The sequence below is a fragment of the Lutra lutra genome, chromosome 3, assembly GCF_902655055.1.
Source record: "Lutra lutra chromosome 3, mLutLut1.2, whole genome shotgun sequence".
Taxonomy (NCBI): domain Eukaryota; kingdom Metazoa; phylum Chordata; class Mammalia; order Carnivora; family Mustelidae; genus Lutra; species Lutra lutra.
In genome coordinates this window covers 47,169,261-47,179,700 of record NC_062280.1, presented here as the reverse complement: position 1 = coordinate 47,179,700, position 10,440 = coordinate 47,169,261, and the positions used below count along the sequence as shown (strand labels likewise).

The following is a 10,440-nucleotide window of genomic DNA, read 5'->3' as shown; positions in this document are numbered from 1 at the left end:
AGACAGAGATCACAAGTAGGCAGAGAGGCAGAGAGAGAGAGGAGGAAGCAGGCTCCCCGCTGAGCAGAGAGCCTGATGCGGGGCTTGATCCCAGGACCCCGGGATCATGACCTGAGCCGAAGGCAGAGGCTTTAACCCACTGAGCCACCCAGGTACCCCTGAATAAATAAAATCTTAAAAGAAAAAAAAAAAAAGAGAAACACTTTAAAAAAAAGATACAGAGGGGCGCCTGGATGATGGCCCTCCGGATGAGGGCTCAGCTGAGGCCTTGGCTCCTTCCAGGGTCTGCTCCCTCTCTCTCCCTCCCTTGCTCCCTCCCCCTTAGTCAGGCCACAGTGTCATCCTAGTGTTACTCAGTCCTGTGGTTTCCCTACTCCTACCTACTCGTTTGTAAATAGTCTTTTTATCAAACAGTCCTCAAATTACCCAATTGGAGTGTGCCATCTGCTTCCTGCCAGGATCCTGACTGAACACAGACTGTTCTTAGACAATAACATGATTAAATTAGAAATTGGTAACAACAAGTTATAATAAAAATACCAAAGCAAGCAAGCAAGCAAGCAAGAAATGCTGTTAGGAAGTAAGTAACATTATTAAAGAAGGCATGGGTTTGTAACCCATGAGTTTAAAAGAGATCATTAGGGACATTAAGGAATATTTAGCTCTGAATGATAGTGAAACACTGTATGTCCCAATTTGTGAGACCCAGTAAGTCAGTGCTGGAGGAGGAATTCTGCAGTTTTAAATATACCTATCAGAAAATTAAATAGTTCAAAAATAAATGAACCTAAGCACTTAGCTCAAGATGGAGCAACGTATTAGATCCGAAGAACCAGGAAGGAAGGAAATAATAGATAAGGGCAGGAGTAACTGAAATAAAGGGAAAGATGAGAAGATGAACAAAACTAAAAGTTGGTCCTTAGGAAATATTAAAAAGGAAAAATAAAGCAAATAAATAAAGTATAGAATAAAAAGTAGAAATAATTACAGAAGCAATTAATAGAAAAATGAATATATGCTAGTAATTTTAAAAGTTCGATGAAATTGATTAGTTCCTAGAAACACGTAAAATTTGGCTCCAGAAATAGAGAACTCGACCAGATCAATAAATATGATGAAAATGGAAATGATAAAGTTACCCCCCCATAGTTTTATTGTTTCTACCAAAAGCTTGTAAAAACAATAAATTCTCTTTCACGTAGGTAGTTCAAGGAAATAGAAAGGGAGAAATTGCTTGGGGGCCTTTGCCGGGCGGGGTGAGAGGGTGGTCTCCTTTGCAGAGTGGGTATGTGCCTATGCCCTTGTTACTTTGGGGGCATACGCCACACAGATGCTGCAGATCGAGGTGAAACCCCCCTCCCTCACTGGGTCGCATGAGGATTAGGGCAGCTCCTGGCAGGTGTCAGGCGCTGGGGGAGGCGGAGCCATGGGGATGCAGAGAACACTGGGAGAAGAGCTGGGGTGGAAAGGGACCCCAGCGTCCCGCTTTCACGATGGCATGACGTCACTGCACCCACCGCAGTTCCGGTGGGTGAGCTGGCCAGGGGCTTTGTCAAAGTTTCTACCCCTGGGGGGCGAATGGAGGTTGCAGGCAGCAGAGATGTCTGTCAGTCATTCACAGTGGCCCAAAAAGCGCCTGGGGAGGCTGACGAAGGCCGGGTTTGCCCGTGTGGCCCTGGAGCAGCGTGTGACTCGGTTCTGGGAAGTGAAGCTGGAGAGAAAGGCTGTGGGGACACTGGGGGCTGATGACCTGCAGAAGTGGGGCGGGCGGAGGGTGGGGGCTACACCCAAGGCATGATGGGAGGACAGGTGGCAGAAGAGATGTCATCCCCGCTGGAAGAGCGGTCTGCGATGCTCTGGTCCCCTCTAGTGCTCTGACCGAGACTCCAGATGCTACTGAAAATTCACCTGTTACACCCAGAGTCAGGGTCCCTCCCTGCCCCCACCCAGCGCCCCTCCCTGGTGCAAGGAGCCCACCGGGGCTTTGTCCCTCTGCGATTAAGCATTTGTGCTGCCAGCCTCTCGGGTGGGCGGGCAGGTGGAGATTTCACTGGAAAGGGGTCAGGGTGGGGGAAGGCCCAGCGCGGGATCCGTGGCAGGTTCTGGTGGGCGGGGGACTCGGGGCTGAGCGCCGCCCGGTCACTCTCCCCTGCGAGGAGGCTCCGGGACTGCGCCCGGCGGAGGGGGCGCCGCGTCTGAGCCCGCTGTGGGTTTGCCCCTCTGCACCTAGCAAACCGCTGTGTCGGCGGTGGTGATGTCACAGCTCGGCTCCGGCCCCCTCCGGCCCCAGCCCCCTCCCCGAGGCGGCCGCGACGCCCGTCCTTCTACCCGCGCGACAAACCAGCTGGCGGCTGGGTCTCTGGGCGCAGCGCGCAGCCAACCAGCGCGGCGGGAGGGGCGCGGGGCGGGCCGGGCCGGGGGCGCGCAGCCCGTCACGCGGTGCCGCCGTCACAGCGCCAGGCTCAGACCCGGAGCAGCAGCAGCTCCGCGCTCGGGGACCCGCGCCCATGCCCGTGCCCATGCCGGGCCGCCAGTGACGCCGGGAGGTAAGGCGGCCGCCCGCCTGGCCTCTGGCACCTGCGCTCGGCTTCCCGCACCTGCATCGACTGCGCGCGGCGTGGGGAGCTCACGCCCGGAGCCGCGTCCTTGTCGCCATCGAGGCGCTGGCGCCGCGCGCGCGGCCCCTTCCCTTCCCCCGACCCTCCCCCGTCCCCGAGAACAATGGGGCAAATTCAGGGGTGTCCCCTTTTCATTCGCGTCCCGGTAGGGCCTTCGGGAAAGGTTCCCATCGCTGCGGCCTCTGCTGTGGAGGGATTGTCGCTGGGAGGGGCAGGGTCGCCGCGGGGAGGGTGCGCGCCTCCGGTGGCCTCTCGAGACGACCCCTCCCTCGCTTCCGCGCTCTAGTCCTTTCCTGGAGAGGGGCCACCAAGCTAGACCGGCGGGCAGTGGAGAAGGGGAGAGCGCGCGGATGACGGCGCCGGGGAGAGCGCGGGGCATCTGCCCGAGTCCCCGGGGTGGGGGAGGGCGGATGCTGGAGCCCGGAGCATAACAGGCGGGCGGGGCGGGCGGGGGCTGCGGCGGGAGGCCAGCCTCGTGCGTACCTCCGGGACTGCCCTTCACCAACCCCCAGCCGTGTCCTCCTCCGGAGAGACCCTAGCTCCCTTCTAGAAAGGCCTGGGAGGGGCCGTCAGCGGAGGAGGCCTGTGTCTACGCAGCCAGCGCCCGAGTAACAGGTGTGGCCCGGCGGCGGGCGGGGAGGGGGGCTGCGGGACCGCCCGACTCGGATGACAGGGACGAGTATGCCGCGACGACCCCTGGACTCCCCTTTTAGGCTGCGGCTCACCCTCTCTCCTTCCACCCCAAACCAGCGGCGCTGGCTGTGCGTTGGGGAAAGGGTGGCGGCGGCATCCAGGCGCGGAGGGAGGGTCTGCAGTCGGCCGGGGGCTAGGTGGGCGGCGGGGGCGGGGGGAGGACTGCGGGCCGCAGGGGCGAGGGGGAGGGGAGGGAGGGAATGCCAAGTCATGGGGCCTGCTGGGCGCGGGCGCGACGTCGCCCCGGCGCGGACCCGATGCGCGTCCTCGTTCCCAGGAATAGCGACTTCCCCTGAGAGACTGGTGCCCCCTCCCCAAAAGGCAGCCCCCTCCAAGGGGTACCCGCATTGCTGGGATTAAAGGCCTATTAGGGCATCGCACCGGATCTTGCGGCTGCGGGAGTAGGTGTGGAGAGGTCCCTGACGCGCAGGGCTGCCCAGGTCCTAACCCTGGGGAGGACTCTGCAAGACCCAGAGCGCAGGCTCCCGCAGAGCGGTGCCACCGACCCGCCCTCCCTGCCCTGCTCTCGGTCTGGCTGAAGGGGTTTTACCAGGGCAGCAGTGCCCATCTGCCTCGCCTCGGCCTGAGAAGGCAGCTGCAGGTTTGCCGGGGAGCTCTGGGGTCCAGAGTGGGGGGTTGGGGCTCTACCTGCGGCGGCCATTTTGCAGGTGTGGTTGGCCACCCGCCTTACTGGGGCTGTAGGGTGAGGGTGGTCAGGTGTAGAGCAGCTGTGGCCCCTGCAGTGGGGTGCGGTGTCTGCGGTGTCTGCGGTGGAGGGTGAGGGATGCTGCTAGGGCCCGCCCATCTGCTTTCTGTTGGAGTGAAGATCCAAGAAGTGTTGATGGTGGCAAGGAAGCGACTGGCTGTGGAGGGGGACAGTCAGCCTCTATCTGGGTGGGAAGTCTGGGGAGGGTATTGGGTTCCAGATAGGGAGCAGATGAGCAACTCTGTCCCACATTAAGGGAGGATCTGAAGACAGGTGGTGTCGTCTGTGGGGTGTGGTCCAGGGGATAGAGATGGGGATCAGCTTTGGAGTCAGGGCTCCCCAACCCAAGATTCTCAGTGGGGAGGGGTTGTGAGGAGGGCCTGCTGAATGTCTGCTGTGTGCCCCCTTCCCCCACACTGGGATGCCCCCACAGACTGACCCCCCCAGGGGCCTCACCAGCCAGATGGAGACTGAGCAGAGCTAGAATTGATCCAGACTCCTAGGACAGAGGGCCCTGCCACCCTGCCTGGTCTCCCTTCAGGCCCCCCTGGTGTCACCACTGCTGACCCAGGCTAATGATGGCCTTTGAAAGTAGAGGAAGAAGGTCCTCCTGTGGGTTCTGTGGAGGGAGAGATGGGATTGGGAGAGGCACAGGGGTGGGGGAACAGAGATAGGTAGGAGGTGCTGATGGGAGCAACATAGCTTCAGGAGAAGACTCTGGGGGGGCTGGGGGGTCTGTGTAGTCTCACTCAATTTGCATAGGCCAGCCAAGGCAGGGGAGCTGGGTGTGGCAGGGGGAGGGGATGCTCTGATGGGGGCCTGCTACCACCTGACTGGGGACCGAGGAGGGGCTACCAGCTTTGGGAACTATGCCCTGGCCTTTAAGGATCAGGACACAGCCCTCCATGCCTGAGACCCCTACTTCTAAGAGTGGGGAGGGGTCTGAGCAGCCACCCCTGGGGTGGAGACTGGTGGGATAGGGGTCATGCAGCAGCTAGTGACCCCCAGGATGAGCCCATGCTCACCCTCCTGCCCAGTCCTGAATGCTTCCTGGAGCACTGTCCCATTTAGGGTTCTTAGATCAAAGGAGTGGACCCCACCACCTCCCACCTCTACTGCCCTCCTCTCCCCATCCACACCCAGGAGCATCATACAGCTCGGTTGGGGCTGGACCACACCCTGCCCCAAACCTCTTGGCTTGGCTGGGGTGCCGAGGGCAGAGCCAGGCAGGTGGGTCTGTTCAATACCCTGTTCTGTCCCGTTAGCTGTGGGCCTCACCCCATAGGCAGGGCTGGGGAAGCAGGCAGAGGGTAAGGGTCGGGGTTGTGGGCACGTGATTCACTGCCCCACCTGACCGAGCAGGTTTGCAGTTTAACTCCTGAACACCATGAGGATTCTGGCTTGGGACGCTACCCCCAGCTCAGGGACTCAGCAAAAGGGTCATTGCACTGGGAGTGGAGGGGATACTGGAAGAGTGGAGGGCACAGCAGAGGCTGAGCCCCCTGACCCCTCTGGGTTCCTCTCCAGCCCTTCCTGTGTGCCTCTGTGGTCATGTCCCCGGCCCCCAGCCAGCTTCCTCTGTGGTTTTGTAATCTGAGCCCCTCGTGAGCCCCTTGCCAGCCCCGGAGGCCTCACTAGATGCCATCCCTGGGATGGATCAGGATTTACGGGCCGCCTGGGTGGCTGGGCATCTGAGAGGAGGGGCTGTTGCTCTGGAGAGCCTCTGCCCCCTGCGTTTAATCTCCTAATAATCCTGACCTGCTGGGTGGCTGCCCCCCCCATTTGGAAGGGGTGGGGATGTGCCGGGTGCCAGGAGGGCCAGCCAGTCCCCCCGCCCCCGACCTCCTGCTCTTCCTTCTCAGCCGGCCTCACATCGGTCACCTGGGGCACACCCACACACATGCAGCCCCTTACACTCAGTCTCACACACTCCCCCACGCACACTTACAGACTCTTACCCCTCCAGTCTTACACACACTCATACGCATTGTTACACACGCACGCATGCTCATATCCACTCACCCAGCCTCACCCTCTCTCGCACTTACAACTAGCTTACACATACAGCCACACACCCACACACGTGCTCTCACACACACACACACAACCCCCCACATACTCTTACAGTTTTACACACTGACACGCTCGCATGCACCTCCATGTGCACCCCCTTCACACACGTGCCCTCATTGTTTTTGTTCCCACCTCATCCTCTTCCCTCTCTGAAGCCTTCCACCCAACCTCCACAGGAAGTCCCCACACCCCCCAGATTCTGCCACCTTGAAGCTGCCTGCAGCCCCCAAGGTGTTCCTCCAGCCCTGGTGGGCAGTGGCCTGGGGGAAGAAAGTCAACATTTATTGGCTGCAGAATTGGGAGACTTCCTGGGGTGCTCCTATGACCCCAGCCAGGCAGGTGGTGCCCCCCCACGGCTTCTCAGATCTGTAGGCGAAGGCTCCCTAGACCCCAGACTTTCTGCGGCCTCAGCAACCCCCACTCCAACCCTCAACCTGCCCTCCACCCTGCTCTACCCCCCACTCCTCCACCCCACCCCTCTATCCCATTCTCAACCTGCCCCCAACCTGCCCCTTACCCTACTCCTCTACCTCACCCTACTCCTGTATCCCCTCCCACCCTACCCTACTCCTGTACCCCACCTCACTCCTCTGCCTCATTCCTCTACCCTAACTCACTCCTCTACTTTCCTCCTGTACCTCCACTTCCAGTCTGCCCCCCACCCCACCCCTTCACTTCATTGCACCCCTCCAGCCCACCCTCTACCCCTAGCCCTGACCTGCCCCCTACCCTACCTTCCAGCCTGCTCGCTCCCTTACTCCTCTACTCCACACATCTCCGCCCCACAGCGGCACCTACCCCTGCTCCTTCACCTCCACCCACCCCCACTCCCTCCCCCTCTTCCACCCCTTGACCAAATCCTCTGCCCCACCTGCCCCTTCAAATCCCCGTTCTACCCCTCCATCCCCCCTGTCCCCGCCCACCCCAGCCAGCGCAGGGCCTCACACACAGTGGGTGCCCAGCCAAACCAGTTGCTTTAGCCCAAGCGGTTCATTTCCCATGGGCCCGGAGAGAGCGGCTGCCACCCTGGGCGTGTGCAGGTTGTCTGTGTGTCTGCACATCTCCCATTCAGGCCCCAGCAGGTCCTGGGGCAGGTGCCAGTCCTGAAATGCAGTGCTAGGGATGGGGTGGGAAGGGCCTTCGGGCCCCTGCAGGCCCCTCTCCCTAGAGTCTGGCCTTCGGCCTCTAGGAGGGAGGCTGATGGTGCCCAGGAGGAACTTGGAGGGGTGTCAGGAGCCCTGTTCCCGCTCTTGGGTCTCAGCCCTGCCAGGAGAGTTCAGGTGGGCCTCAGTTTCCTTCCCCATCTGTCATCAGATCGGCCGGGATGGTAAGGGGCAGGGCGGGGCCATCACTGTCCAAGGCCTATGGGTCTCTGGGGACAAAGCTTCTGAGGGGCCGTCGTGGGTGGGACTGGGGCCTGGGGTGACTCAGCTGCTCCGTGTCACCTGGTCCTCACTCTCTGCCACATGACCACAGGTCCCTGGTGCCCAGAGGGTGACAGGATGAGTAGGGACGTGGTCACCGGACCCAGACCCAAGGAGAGAACTTAGGGCCTGCTCTTCTTTGCGTGAGCTCTGACCTTAGGCAGGACAGACCTCTGGAACATTTGATTTCCCCAGCTCTCTGTCATGTGCTCTCTTCTGCCAAGTCCCCTCTTTCCTGGCACCCACACCCGGGAGCCTCTTCCAACCTGTGTCCCCCCCAGCTGCCCCCTGCTGTCCACAACCCCGGGCCGGATGGCTCTGTTTCTTGGACACAGAGCTTCTCCTTTTTTGGCTTCCTGGGCGACTTCCTGGAAATGGGGCTGAGTCCTTGGCTGTGGGATGGGGTCTCGGCTCGGTCCTTGCCCTGGGTCTGTGGTATGTCTGGTGGCACGTCTCGGTGTCGACGTCCTGGCCTGTGGGCCCACGTGTTACGAGCAGCCATCCACCCCTTACACTTTCTGTTTTCTTCCTTGATGTTAGGCGCTGGTTGTCTTGTCTTGGTCTTGTTTTTTTCCTCTCGTATGTCGTGTCTCCTTGTTTATGTCCTATTTTCTGGGCAAGTTCTGGGCTTCCTTTTTGAGTTCTTTTTGGGATCATGTGTTTCAGCACTTACGTGTCCATCTCTAAGAGCTCCCTCTTCCTTGTCCCTAACTGTTCCCATTTCACAGCATCCTCTTCCTGTTTTGGAAGCACACTATATTCTGAGTGTTCCTAGAGGTGTTTCCTGTTCATTTGCTTGTTTCTTCTTCTGCTCTGTGGTTTATTTCGAGCTCCCTGCTGGTTCCCTACAGTCTTCACCTTCGAGGCTTTTCACTCTCCTGGTGTATGTGGCAGGCCCTGAGGGCCCCTTCCTGCTGGGGATGCCTGTGGCAGGGGGTTGGGGGGTTGAGCACGCCACCCCTGGTTTCCCAGGGTCGGAGTGGGCTTCCAGGTGGAGCCTAGCACGGGGCGGGGGAGGTCTGGAGGGCTGGGTGCAGGGTCCATGTAGTCCCGTCCCGCTCCTCCAGGACGTGGGGTGCCAACGTCCACACTGGCGCTCTCACTCTCACCACACGTCTTCTCCCGTGCCTGGGGAGCCCGGGCCTGGGGGTGTGGCGGCCATGCCCTCTGTGGGGGTGGGCGGCTAGGAGCGGATGGAGGTCCCATGGGTCCGTCTGGTGGTTCTGCAGACTCACACCTGGGTCATCTTCTGTAGCCTTGCATCCTGGAATGTCTTCCCTCCACGGGCCCCACTGAGCCCACAAGCCCAGAAAACCCGGAGGGCCCTGCTATCATGCCGACCTCCTCCGGGCTGTTTCTGGGCCAACCCCCACCCCAGCCTCTAGAAGGATTGTTAGGGGCCTGAGGTCATTGGTGAGGCCTCTCCCCTGCCCTTCACCATGGGGGTGACCCACCAGCAGGCTATGTCCTCTGTTTCATGGGCCTCAAGAGCGAGCCTGCAGGGGCCCCGGGGCGGGCCCGGCATGGGCTCTAATGTACATCTCTTGTAAGACTAAGAAAGATGAGTTCTGTTTTTCCCCAACACTCGAGGGAAAATCAGTGTTTCAGGGAGAGGTGCCGTGTGGGTGCTCCGTTCCAGGCGGTGCTGCTGGCCTGGGGGGTAGATGGGCGCCAGGTGAGGGACGCTGGGGAAGCTGCGGTGCTTGGTGTGGGTTTGCGCGGGGGGCCAGTCCTGGGTCTCAGGCCGCCTTTGCCCATCCATGTGTCCGTAGAGGTTTGGCTTTTCCTTGAGCTTCCTGCCCACACTCCATGTTTACGCAGAAATGTGAAGTCGTCAGTATTCACTGAGGGGCCAGCCCCATCCCCTGTGTCCCCTGTGTCCCCTGTAACCTGCCCACGGCAGGTCCTCAGCACATCTTCACCGAGTGAATGGGCTCAACCCCCTCCTTCCCCGGAGGCCCTGACTCGTGGCTCCAGGTCTCCCTCTCCCGTGGTCCTTATTGACGGTTACTTCCTCATCCACGTGCATGACCACTGTAGCCTGGCTCCCTTGTCCTCTCTGTCCTTGCTGCATGTCTCACGGTTGCAGGCTGGGCCTTTTCACCCTCAGACATAACTTTTGGCTATTTTTTTGGTGTTCTTTTTTGTTGTTGTTTGATTTTTGTGTGTTCTTTGTGTGTTCTGCATATGAACCCTTGTCAGTTAGATGTGCTGCAGACATCTCCAGGGGGGTGAACTCTTCTTCACCTATTAATGGTATCTTGATGTCTGGACTTTTCCTTTTGGTACCTTCTGTGGGTTGAATCCTCGAAGGAGAATATGGAGATACCACTTTTCTTCATTATTTTATCTTCCAAAACTGTTGTTCACATTTAGGTCTTGAGTATGCATGGAATTTGATTTGGTTTGGAGGAGGAATCTAATTTTGTGTTTTTCCATATGGCTAGCCAGTTGTCTTCGTCTGTCTGGGTTGCTGTAACAGAATACCATAGACCGGGTGGCTTGTAAACAGACAGTGACTTCTCATAGTTCTGAGACTGGAAGTCCAAGATCAGGGTGCTGGCAGGGCCAGGTTCTGGCAAGAGCCTACTTCTAGGTTGCAGACAGCCAACTCTGCATTGGAGAGAGGAAGCATGCTCTCTTGGGACCTTTATAAGGGCACTAATCCCATTCATGAGGCCCACCCTCTGAGCTCATTTATGCCTGACCATATACCAGTGTTCCCCACTTCCTAATCCCTTCCCACTGCGGGTAGGGTTTGGGTTAGGAATATGGGGTCCCAAAATTCAGGCCATCACAGGTTTTCTCAGTAACATAGCTTCAGTACTCCTTCCCCTTCCAACAGACCTGCAAAGCCCCCTTTGCCCACTCTCAGAAGGGCTGTGTCTGTGTAAGTCTCTTTTGGGGTCCCTTCTATTACACGGGT

The 10,440-nt window shown here is 59.0% G+C and overlaps 1 protein-coding gene across 20 annotated transcripts in view; it reads left to right on the top strand.

The window, feature by feature from the left end:
- The first annotated feature begins 2,425 nt into the window (after positions 1-2,425).
- The window catches only part of KIF1A (kinesin family member 1A), a 90,614-nt gene continuing 82,599 nt past the window's right edge, over positions 2,426-10,440 (top strand). For all 20 annotated transcript variants that reach the window (XM_047721764.1, XM_047721763.1, XM_047721762.1 and 17 more), the window contains exon 1: positions 2,426-2,546. The gene's annotated coding sequence lies outside the window, so the exon portion shown is untranslated. The remainder of the gene's footprint in view (positions 2,547-10,440) is intronic.